The sequence below is a fragment of the Nyctereutes procyonoides genome, unplaced genomic scaffold, assembly GCF_905146905.1.
Source record: "Nyctereutes procyonoides isolate TBG_1078 unplaced genomic scaffold, NYPRO_anot_genome, whole genome shotgun sequence".
Classification (NCBI taxonomy): domain Eukaryota; kingdom Metazoa; phylum Chordata; class Mammalia; order Carnivora; family Canidae; genus Nyctereutes; species Nyctereutes procyonoides.
Window position 1 is genome coordinate 16,645,889 of NW_026575147.1, and position 13,050 is coordinate 16,658,938.

The following is a 13,050-nucleotide window of genomic DNA, read 5'->3' on the forward strand; positions in this document are numbered from 1 at the left end:
CTGAAGCAGCGGAATCCCACTGAATAAGATCTGACATTGTAGACAACAAGAAAGTTGGGGGACAGAAATCAACATCATAAATAGCCTCGAGCTCATTTTCCCGTGTTCTTACTTACTCCTTTTTACATTGTGTTCTTTATACAACAACCAGAGAGATTATTTTTCAAGTACAAGCAAATCCTCTGTCCCATTAGTTTAAAGCCTTCTGTGGCTTCCCATTCCATTTAGTGGAAATCCAAATTGATCCCTATCTCTTCCCTGGGCACCGCATGTCTGGTTCTTACAGACCCTTCCAGCTCATTTCTTCCCTACTCTTTCCTTCACTCACCATGCCCCAACCATTCTGCCTCCTTCTTATTCCTTAAACAAGCAAAAACAAGCAAAACTCTTTCCTGCCTCTGGACTTTTACACTTGCTCTTCCTTCTACATAAAATATCCTTCTCCATCCTTTTCTCATGGCTGGCTCTTTCTTGAGCTTTATATCACAGCTTGTCACCTCCCCAGTAAGTTGAGATTTCCCTGACCACCCTATTTAGAAACAGGCTCCCTTTGACCCATGCCACCCTGGCTTTCCCCTCCTAGCACTCACCACAATCTGTGATTAACTTATTCTTTGTTCATGTGTTTATTACTCATCTGTAGCTGCAAAGAGACTTTGATTACTCTTGCTCATCATGACATTCTGAGTCCCAAACCATGCCCAATGCTACTCAAAGCTCATGCCAAGGCTTTGAGTAAATATTTGTTAAATGAATTCATTCAAAAAGACAAAGCTGGATCAAACTCCACTGTTACATCTGGGGAATGATAACAGCTCCTGAGGAAAATCAGCAAGTTAGACAGAACCAAGCTGAATAGGTCACTGTCTAAGCCAGGAAACATCATTCATGGGCTGGACATTTTTCTGAAGGAACTCATACCATAGCACAGTCTCGCTTTTGCCCAACTTCTCCCACACACCCAAAGGCCTGGTCAAGGGAACATCAGGTGGCATGGAAAACACTGAAAGAGAGAATGGTCCTATGGCAGCCTCCCTGCTCATAACTCCTAATGCTCTAGCTGTTGCATAGTTAGAAAATAAAGCATGGCAGGATTAGGTAGTCCTGCTTATCTGGACTGGGCTGTACTCTGAACAGAATCAGGGGAAGTGAACACCCAGACTTCCAAATCACCAATCCCTTTGATTTTTCTCAGAATAAAAGATCATAAAGGGCAAATCAGTAATAAATGAAATAGTTAGTGGATGATATGTTTTGCATATCCCTTATATCTCTATGAAATAACTATAGGAATTTGTACTCTCAGCAGAAGAGCTATCCATATAAAATATTCCTCAATAAAAATCATACTATCAAACAGGACAAGATAGACCAACAGATAAAAAAGAAAAGTAAGTCAAGTGTAGTTAGAGTACTTACTTAGAAGAGTAGTAGATTCTTTACTGAATCATAGTCTTTGAAAAGAGGCTCAGAACACTGATTTAGATGTCATTAATGGGTTGATGAAAAAGGGTAATTGATTGGAATCCTTGTGTTAGACTCTAACTTTTTATTCAGTTAAAAGTTCAATTGGTTCATGCACTTGTGTGCTGATGGTCAGTTTGAAGCCAAGGAAGGGTCTTAATTTGGTAGCATGGATGGAATGCTTGGGCTGAAAGTTTAGGGACACACTAAGGAAGTGCCACGTCTAGGTGCAACTGCCTGGCTGATATAGCAGTTGTAGTTGCACTATGGGGCAGGAGGCCTACATGATCATGGGTCTGGAGATGACCCTTATCACACTGACTGGAGTAGCAACATGTGCCTTGAAAAAGATGGAGGTTTCACAGGATCAAGAATGGATAAAGGGCAGATGTGATCCTGTTAGGTGTAGCCTAACTCAATTATTACTACAATTGATCTTGGAAAACTTTATTACGTTAGTTCACAGGGCCAGTGCCAAAGACATGAAAGAACAGAGGAGCAAACAAAAGCCTAAAATATTTGTGTTCAGGACTTATGATGCTACAGGATCTTCTGGCTCATCAAATAATGTCTTTTTGGGTAGCACACTCCAAAAGAAGTACCTCCAAGAGCAGTAGCAAAAAAAAAAGAGTTTTGAAACAAGAGATTTGAGGACTCTGGAAACAAATTAAAATAGACCATACCACTCCTTTGCCAGAAAATGAGAGAAATCTTTATTTCAACCATATTATATAACCCTACTGGATAGATGTAGGCTTTTTCAATAATGTACCAAAAGATAAGCCAGGGATCCCTGGGTGGCACAGCAGTTTGGCGCCTGCCTTTGGCCCAGGGCGCCATCCTGGAGACCCGGGATCGAATCCCACATCGGGCTCCCGGGGCATGGAGCCTGTTTCTCCCTCTGCCTGTGTCTCTGCCTCTCTCTCTCTCTCTCTCTTTCTCTCTCTCTCTCTCTCTCTCTCTATCATAAATAAATAAATTAAAAATAAAAAAATTCAAAAGCTAAGCCAACTGAAGAGATTAAAGTCTGAAAAATATTCTGCTACTCAAGGACCCCAAGAACATGAACTCTAATGGTGGGCAGGCTCTGGGAAGACTCATGAAAGAACTATACTCACCCAGAGTATATTTTGCTCTTCTCCGGCCTATTCCTCAGCCCTCACACTCCTGTCACCCTAATGGTATCAAATACAGTGGGGCTTGATGCTGATAGCCAGGTCATCTCTTCAACCCTGAATCACTAGCTGGGGACTTAACTCTGTCATTTCAGATTGATTTGGGATAAGAATGAAGCAAATACAATAGCATATGGCATTAAGGAAATCTGGTCTACAGATAATGGAGTTAGCTTACTTTATAAGAGAATCTAGCACAGGTTGTCCTGTACATATCTATCTTGGTAATAACCGTACACACATATGTGTGCTATTTTTAAAGTTGCTTTTCCTTCTGGACTTAGAAAGCTAGGTCCAAGATTCCAAGGGAAATGTGCAGATATTATAAAGATAGTGCCAAAAGGCTGTTCTCATTACCTCACAAATTTGGACAGAGGAATTTCTACTGTCACCTGAAGAGATGCATATTAAATCTCAGAAGGGACCTCTTGATCCTTAAAAGTGCCCTACATTAGAATGGATGGGTAAAGAAAGCTTCTCCACTGGAAATTTTTCAACAATTGAACAGAATACTGTGTATCTAATAGATAAGCATTGTGTTCTGATAAAGAGAATCAGCTTTGGAGTTATCCCATGAACAGGGTGCTTGGACTCAGACTCTGGCTCCACTGTCCTGAAGATGTTTGGCAAGACTCAAAACATCTTTACTTTATCTATTAGATAATAATACTAATCTACTTGGATTCTCACTGTGAAAATAAATTATCTGGGGGACTTCTGATTCCCAATCCAAGTTGTAAGTAGCTTGGAAGTCACCAGTCCATCCCAGCAAAGTAAAAACCTGAACAAACTGAAAAATCAACAGTTCCTCTATATACTTCAGAACAGTGAGGTCAGAGGGAAAATGACTGTCCCCAAAACTGGAGAGACAGGCAAATACACAGAAGTACAACTTCCCTGAGAAGAAACTTCTATAAAAACCAGCATCAGGGTTGGAACACTTAAACTGTAATTGATGAGATGCTGGAAGCTCTGTGTAGGCAGGTCTGAAAGTTAAAATGGGGGCCGACTCATTAGGAGGTCCCCATCCCCATACTTTTGTTCTACCTCTAGGAACTCTACCAGGTTCTCACAATGAATATCGGAGAAAAATTCCCTAGAGCTTCCAGCAGAAGGAGGGAAAAGTAACCCTTTTGAAATACACCAGAGCATTCTGTTCTCAATAAGGCTAACCTCAAGAGAAACCATTTTACCTGACCCTAACCTGCTAAGGTTTTATCAGAGCCTAACTGACCCACCCAGGACGTACAAAATACCCAACTCCAGCCCACTGTAGTCACCCTGTCCCACATAAAGGGGAAGGTGGGGGACTGAGCAACACTGGTAAATGTCACAGTCCAGGGACACAGGCTCATCAAAGACTGAGACATAATCATAGAACTATAGAACACTTCCCCACACATAAACCTTACCACTATATCACTACCAGCCAATTTACCAAAGTTCCTTTTACCCATTACATCATATCTGGTTTTAAATAAAAAATTTTCGGGGATCCCTGGGTGGCGCAGTGGTTTGGCGCCTGCCTTTGGCCCAGGACGCAATCCTGGAGACCTGGGATAGAATCCCATGTCGGGCTCCCTGCATGGAGCCTACTTCTCCCTCTGCCTGTGTCTCTGCCTCTCTCTCTCTCTGTGTGTAACTATCATGAATAAATAAATAAAATCTTTTAAAAAAAATAAATAAATAAATAAAAAATTTTCAAGGTATACTAAAGACAAAAGATACCATTCAAAGAGACAGAACAAGTCTCATATATGGCAGTGATGTTGGAACTATCAGACCAGGAATTTGAAACAACTCTGATTATTAAGAGCTCTAATGGTCGAAGTAGACAATACACAAGAACAGATAGGTTATTTAGGCAGGGAGATGTAAATTATAAAAAAGAAATGCAAGAAACACTAACAGATGTGGAAAGTGTCCTTGATGGGTTCATCACCAGACTAGACGTGGTAAATATCTTAGGCTTTGTGAGTCATACAGTTTTGTGTCTATTTAACTCTGTTGCTATAGCATGAAAGAAGCCATAGCTCATAAACAAATGGCTGTGGCTGTGTTCCAAAAAAACTTTACTCACAAAAAGCAGATAATGGGCTGGACTTAGTTTGCAGGTTATGGTTTGCAACCCAATTTAGACCAACAACAAATGATATCAAATATTAAGCATAATGCATAAAACATTTGTTCTCTTACTCTTTCCCTTCTTGCCTATCTGGTATCCTTCTAATACAAGATAATCCCTACCATCTTCCTTTTATTATTGTCATTTAGAGGATTATTACATGGGGCATTGTGTTGAGCTATGGGTACTGCATTTTAAAAGGTTAATGCATTCTTTTAAGGACATTTTACAATTCATAGAACTGTTTATAGAAAATTATGATTCATTGACCCATTTATTTACTTAACAGTCCTTTCAATGGGGCGGGAGGAAGGGCTGCTTTGGCAGGTTAATTAAGACTCCAGGTTTGGAAGGCTTTTAAACAAGGGCCTATGGGGAGCAAGTTTTTCCCCTTACACTTGTGGCCTGCTGGCAGCCAACATTCCTCCTATAGCTATCATTTGCCAGTTCCAGGAGGCAAAGTTTACATATTGTGACATATCACAAACTGTTTTTCTCCTGCCTCTTATGAAATCCACTGAGCATAGCGTGGAATGTGGAGTGTGAATTTGAACCAGAAAGTTCTACTTATTAACAACTAATTATGGACATTCAGGGTATCATACATTAGACAGTGGCTGTACTCAGATGGACCATGGTATGTGTGCCTGGAACGTCGTCTGCAAAGAGAGTAACGCGATGTTCCCTTTTATTTCTCATGAGTCCATTATCTTCTAACTCCATACCATGATTTTAGTGAGTTTTACCATCCTTTCTTTTAGAATTTCAAAGTCCTTTCCTAATGGGTTTCTCTGAGTCTTTTTATATAATCTAACCTTTTCTCCATAAAGCTCCCAGAGTGATCTTTTAAGAATGCAATTCTCATCATGCCCCTGCATGACTAAATTCCTTTTTGGGCTTCACTCTGCTCTTAGGAGAAAACCAAAGTTATTGTCATGAATTTCTCTCAAGTCTATGCATGCTTTGGCTCCAGCTCACCTCTGCAACCTCATCTAACTCCACTCTATCCATGCTCTGACATTTCAACCATGCTTGCATGGTTTAGTTCCTTAAACTAATTCTCCATACTGGTTCCCACCTAGGAGCCTTTACTTCTTTCCATATGCTGTAGTACTATTGATCTTCTTTTTATAGCTTTGATTCTTCAATTCTTTTTTTTTTTTAACCTGTTGACCTCCTCACCCATTTCTCCACCTCTGGCAATCATCAATCTGTTCTCGGTATCTATGAGCTCAGTTGTTTTGTTTTTGTTTTTTAGATTCCATGTATAATATTTTTTTTTAACCTGTTGACCTCCTCACCCATTTCTCCACCTCTGGCAATCATCAATCTGTTCTCAGTATCTATGAGCTCAGTTGTTTTGTTTTTGTTTTTTAGATTCCATGTATAATATTTTGTCTCTATCTATCTATCTTATTTCACTTAGATGATGTCTTTGAGGTCCATCCCTGGTATTACAAATGGCAAGATTTCCTTCTTTTTGTGGCTGAATAATATTACTGTGTGTGTGTGTGTGTGTATCACAATGTCTTTATCCATCAGTGGACATTCAAGTTGCTTCCCCATATTGGCTATTGTAAATAACTGTGTGAACATGGGACACATATATCTTTTTAAGATAATGTTTTCATTTCCTTTATTATTATTTTATTTTTAAAGATTTTATTTATTTATTTATTCATGAGAGAGAGAGAGAGAGAGAGAGAGAGAGAGAGAGAGAGGCAGAGACACAGGCAGAGGGAGAAGCAGGCTCCATATAGGGAGTCCAACTCGGGACCCGATCCCGTGACTCCCTGTAGTCACACTCTGGGCCGAAAACAGGCACTAAACCTCTGAGCCACCCAGGCATCCCTTCATTTTTTTTAGATAAATACCCAGAAGTGGAATTGCTGAATCATATGGTAGTTCTACTTTTAATTTTTTGAGAGATCTCCATACCATTTTCCATAGTGGCTGCACCAAGATTACTGTTCCACCAACAGCACACCATGGTTTGCTTCTGTCCACATCCTTGCCAACACTTGCTGTTTCTTGTAATATGGTAGATATTAGTCCAACTACTATCAATACTACACCTAAACAAAAACAGTCTAAACCAATTAAAAAACAGAGATTGTCAGAGTGAATAAAAAAAACAAGGCCCAACTAAATGTTATCTACTAGAAACCTACATGATTAAAAGGAGGATCCTGAACTCACTTCCTCCTATGGAAACACCAAAGCAACAACTACATGTATTTCAAATCACTCTGAAAATATCTGAAGACTGGAGGAACAGATCTTCCACAGCTAAAGTCATAAAGGAAATGCCACATTGAGAAGGATAAAAGGGACAGAGACACCATCTGATACCAAAGTCCCAGTGCAGTGACCCATGAGTAGGAGGGACATCACAAGTAGGAGGAGCAAGAAGATTAAACCCCACACTGGGCATCCTGGCCCTGGGAACCCTACTGGGAAGACAAGTCTCCATAGCTTTTGGCTTTGGATATCAGTAAAGTTTAACTCCTGGAGAGCAGGAAAGCAATAAGAAACTGAACCTTCACCCTTAAAAAGCCAGTACACTTTATCACTCAGCCCAAGACCCAGCACAGAACTGTAGTTTGAAAAGTGCCTGGGTTAAGCATGAAGGAGATCTACTGACCAATTTTAGGATGTGTGCCAGAGGGTCAAAGATCTGCAGGAAATTTCTCTGGGAACCAAAGTACTGGTGGGTGCCATTTTTCTTGCCCTCTCTCAGTCCAGATGCCAGATGATTGTAGGAGGCAATTCTGACATTCCCTGTCTAATTACTAGCACCACTTGTTCCACCCTAGTGTTCCTTTGTGGACTCATCCCACCCAACCCACATACCCTGGCACATGCCCCTCCAAATTAGCTCCCATTCTGTCACACCAAGTCAGGTTAGGTAAGGACTAGCATCCTCCCAAAGTGACTATTGCCCCACCATACCCAGTAGGCAACTCTGGCCAGAATAACTGCCCTCTCCAAAGCATATCCTGCCCCAAGGAGGATTTAGCTATCCCATGCACCAGCTGGTTGCAGTAGCTAGTCACCTCGGGAGCAAGGCCTGCCAGCAGTACACCCACAGCAGTTGCAGAAAGTCATTGCAGACACCTAGGTTGAGGGCTGGCGCACCCACCAGTGTACTTGTAGTAGTCATAGCTCAGTCATAACTGGACATCATGTGCAGTCCACAAGGGGAAAGCTGGTTCTGGTGACCAGGAGTATTACACTACAGGGCACCATAGGATGGCCTTCTACATAAGACCATTACTTTCAAGATCAAGAGATACAGCTGACCTGCCTAATACATAGAAACAAACATAGAAAGGCAGATAAAATGAGAAGACAGATATGTTCCACATAATATATTCCAAAATAACAAAATAAAACCACAGAAAAAGATCACTGAAGTAAAGAGAAGCAATCTGCCTGATAAAGAGTTCAAAGTAATAGCCATAAAATGCTCACCAAACTTGAGAGAAGAGTGGATAAAGTCTGTGAGAACTTTAACAAAATGACAGAGAATATTAAAAAGGACTAGTCAGAGCTGAAGAATACAATAATTGGAATGAAAAATATGCTAGAAAGAATCAATAACAGATTACAGGATGCAAAAGAATGGATCAGTGATGGGGAAGACAGGGTAAAAAAAAGCAACCAAGTTTAACAGCAAAATTTAAAAAATGAAGATAGGTTAAGGGATTTCTATGACAATATCAAACATGCTAACATCCATGTTATAAAGTTTCCAGAGAATAAGAGAGAGCTAAAAGGGCAGAAAACCTATATGAAGAAATAATAGCTGAAAACTGCCCTAAACTGGAGAAGGAAACAGACCAGGAAAGTCATGGAAGCACAGAAACAAGATAAAGCCAAAGAGGTCCACACCAAGATATATAATAATTAAAATGTCAAACCTAGAAATAAAAAGATAATCTTAAAAGTTGCAAGAGAAAAGCAAACAGTTATGTACAAGGGAAACCCCATAAGACTATGTGCTGATCTTTAAAGAGAAACTTTGCAAGCTAGAAGAAAGTGGCATTATATATTCAAAATGTTGAAAGGAAAAAATCTATAACCAAGAATATTGTACCTGGTAAGGTTATCATTCAGAATTAAAAGAGAGAGAAAGTGTTTTTGAAAACAAACAAAAGTTAAAGGACCTTATCACCATGAAAGCACCCTATAAGAAATATTAAAGTGACTTTTTAAGTGGAAAAGAAAAGGCCATGACTAGAAGTAGGAAAATTATGAAGGGAAAAAAATTTCACTGGTAAAAGCAAACATATAGTAATAGATCAATCACTTACAAAGCTAGTATGAAGGTTAAGACACAAAAGTAGTAAAATCAGTTATATCCATAGCAATTAGTCAAGAGATACACAAAATAATAAGATGTAGAATATGTCATTATATATATATATATATATATATATATATATATATATATATATATATATAACAAGGAGTGGGGAGTAAAAATGTGGTGCCTTTAGATGCATTTGAGAACTTAAGCAAACATCAACTTAAAATAAGCTGTTATATACATAGGGTGTCATATGTGAACTTCATGGTAACCACAAACCAAAAACCTATAATAGATACACACACACACACACACGAAAGAGAAAGAAATGGCAGTATAACACTAAATAAAGCCATCAAATCACAAGGGAAGAGAACAATAAAGAAACAGAAAAACCACAACAAATTATAAAATTATAAAACAATGAACAAAAAGACAATACATACCTGTCAATAACTACTTTAAATGTAGATGCCTTAATCAAAACCTATAGGGTGACTAAATGAATTTTAAAAAGACCTATCTATGTGCTGCCTACAAGAGATTCACTTCAGAGCTAAGGGCACATACTGACTAAAAGCAAAGGGATGGCACAAGATATTCCATGCAAATGGGAGCAAAACAAACAAAACAAAACCCTGGGTTAGCAATACTTAGACAAAATAGAGTTTAAAACAGACTGTAACTGGGATGCCTGGGTGGCTCAGTGTTTGAGTATCTGTCTTCTGTTCAGGGCGTGATCCTGGAGACCTGGGATCGAGTCTCATGTCCAGCTCCCTGCAGGGAGCCTGCTTCTCCCTCTGCCTATGTCTCTGCCTCTCTCTCTGTTACTCTCATGAATAAATAAATAAAATATTTAAAACCTAATTAATTAATTAAATAAAACAGACTGTAACAAGAAAAAAAAGGGCAGTATATAACAATAAAAGGCTCAATCTACCAAGAAGATATAACAATTGTAAATATCTATGCATCCAACATGGGAGCACCTAAATATATAAAACAAATATTAACAGACATAAAGGGAGAAACTGACAGCAATATAATAATAGTAGGAGGGGACTCTAATACCTACTTACATCAATGGATAGATAATTTAGACAGAAAATCAATAAGGAAACAGTTGTCCAATCAGAAAGTCAATAAGAAAATAGTGGCTTTGAACAATGCATTAGACCAGATGGACCTAACAGATATACAGAAATTTCCATCCAAAAATAGCAGAATACACATTATTTTCAAATGTATGGAACATTGTTCAGGATCGATAGATCACATGTCAGGCCACAAAACCAGTCTCAATAAATTTTAAAAGGCTGAAATCATGTCAAGCATCTTTTCTAGTCACAGTGGTATAAAGCTAGATATTAACTATAAGAAAGAATGAACAGAAATGCAAACACACAGAAGCCAAACATTTACTAAACAAACCAATGGGTGAATAAAGAAATCAAAGAGAAAATTTCAAAATACCTTGAGACAAATGAAAATGGAAATACAACATTCCAAAATCTTTGGGGCACAGCAAAAGCAGTTCTAAGAGGGAAGATTACAGTGATACAGGCCTAGCTAATGAAACAAGAAAAATCTCAAATTATCTAACCTAACATCTAAAGGAAATAGAAAAAGAAGAGCAAACAAAGCCCAAAGTTACTAGAAGGAAGGAAATAATACATGTAAGAGTAGAAATAAATAGAATAAAAACTAGGGGTACCTGGGTGGCTCAGTCAGTTAAGTGTCTGACTCTTGATTTTGGCTCAGATCATGGTCTTAGGGTTGTGAGATCAAGCCCCATGTTGGGCTCTGTGCTAGGCATGGAGCCTACTTGGAATTCTCTCTCTCTTTCTCCCTATGCCCCTTCACCCCTCTAAAAAAATAATATCAACGAAAAATAGAAAGAATCAATAAAACTAGGAGCCGGTTTTTTGAAAAAAATAAAGTTGATAACTTTACCTTGAATCATCAAGAACAAAAGAAAAGACCCAAATAAATAAAATCAATAATGAAAGAGGAGAAGTCACAACCAACACCATAGTAATATAAAGGATTTTAAGAAAAAGTGAAAATTATATACTAACAAATTGGACAACTTAGAAAAATGCATAAATTCTTAGAAACATATAATCTTCCAAAACTGAATCAAAAATAAATAGAAAATCTGAATGAACTGATTACTAACAAAATTGAATCAGTAATCAAAAAACTCCAAAAAAAACAAAAGTCCAGGATCAGATGGTTTCACAGGTAAATTCTACCAAACGTATAAAGAAGAGTTAATATCCTCCTTCTCAAACTATTCAAAAAAAGAGAAGAGGAAGGAATACTTCCAAATTCATTCTATTATCTTGATACTAAAACCAGACAAAGACACTACAAAAAAAGAAAATTACAGACCAATATCCCTGGTAAGCATAGATGCAAAAAAAAATCTTCAACAAAGTGTTAGCAAACTGAATTTAAAAATACATGAGACTGGACAGAGGAAAGATGATGGAAGAGTGGGGGAACTCATTTCACCTGGTCCCTTGAATTTAGCTAGATAACTATCAAAGTATTCTGAACACCCATAAATTCAACCTGGGATATAAGAAAAGAATATCTGGAACTCTACAAGTAAAAAAGTGATCAGTTTTTGCAAGGTAGGAGTTGCAGAGAAGTGAATCTGAGGGGAGATAACATAAGATAAATGGCACGGTGAGGCATGGTGAGCCTCCATAAGGTGGCTACTGGAAAATGAAATAGCCCTATGGGGAAAAATTGAAACCCTTAGAAATCTGCTCCAGTGAGAGACACTGCTGCCCGAAAGGTGCTCAGGTAGTGAAATAGAATTCTAGGTGGGTCTCAACATCCCTGGCATCACAGAATTAATAGGAGTGTCTGAGCCAGTGGAGTTCCCAAGCAGTGGAGTTCCCAAGCAGTGGAGTGGGGAAACTGTTGGGTTCAGTGGGCCCGTGAGGGGACTCTCAACTTGGTTCACCATAGACCATGAGCCAGAACCCAATTGGGTGACTGCTCTCCATTTGGGAAACCTTCTGAAGACTGGAAAGCAGAGACTCTCCACCATTTCCTAGGAGTAGTGGAGTGGGTGCACATGCGACTGGACATCAGCTCTAAAATAATCATCCACCATGATCAAGAGGGATTTATTCCAGGAGTGGAAACAAGGTTCAATATACACAAATCAATCAAAGTGATACATCATATTAGTAAAATAAAAGATAAAATCATATGATTATCTCAATAGATGCAGAAAAAAACATTTGAAAACATTCAACATCATTTACAATAAAAACAACAAAGTGGGTATAGAAGGAACATACTGCAACATAATAAAAGCCATATAGAGAAACTCAGAGCTGACAATATATTCAATGTTGAAAAGCTTTCAGTTTTTCCTCTAAGATAAGGAACAAAACAAGAATGTCTACTCTTACCACTTTTATTCATCGTAATACTGGAAGTCCCAGCCACAGAAATCAGACAAGAAAAGAACAAAAGTCATCCGAAGTGGTAAGGAAGAAGTAAGACTGTCACTATTTGCAGATGACATGAAAGCATATATAAAAAGCCCTAAAGACTCTACCAAGAAAAAAAAACTATCATGGCTAATAAATGAATTCAGTAAAGTTGGAGGATACAAAATCAATATACAGAAATCTCTGCATTTAAGTACACCAATAACAAAATAGCAGAAAGGGAAATTAAGAAAAAAGTCTTATTTACAATTGCACCAAAAAGAATAAAATACCTAGGAATAAATTTAATCAAGGCAATGAAAGACTTGTACTCTGAAAACTGTAAGAAAGAATGATGAAAGAATTGAAGACAACACAAGTAAATGGCGAGATACTATTAACCCAAAGAAAATAAAAACACTAATTTGGAGAGATACATGCATCTCTATGTTTACTGCAGCATTATTTGTCATAGTCAAGCTATGGGAAAAGAATTCCAAGATGCCAGAGGAGTAGGAG

The 13,050-nt window shown here is 38.4% G+C and overlaps 1 long non-coding RNA gene across 1 annotated transcript in view; it reads right to left on the reverse strand.

The window, feature by feature from the left end:
- LOC129501298 (uncharacterized) overlaps positions 1-13,050 on the reverse strand; it is a 112,184-nt gene that overhangs the window by 77,621 nt on the left and 21,513 nt on the right. The window lies entirely within an intron of this gene.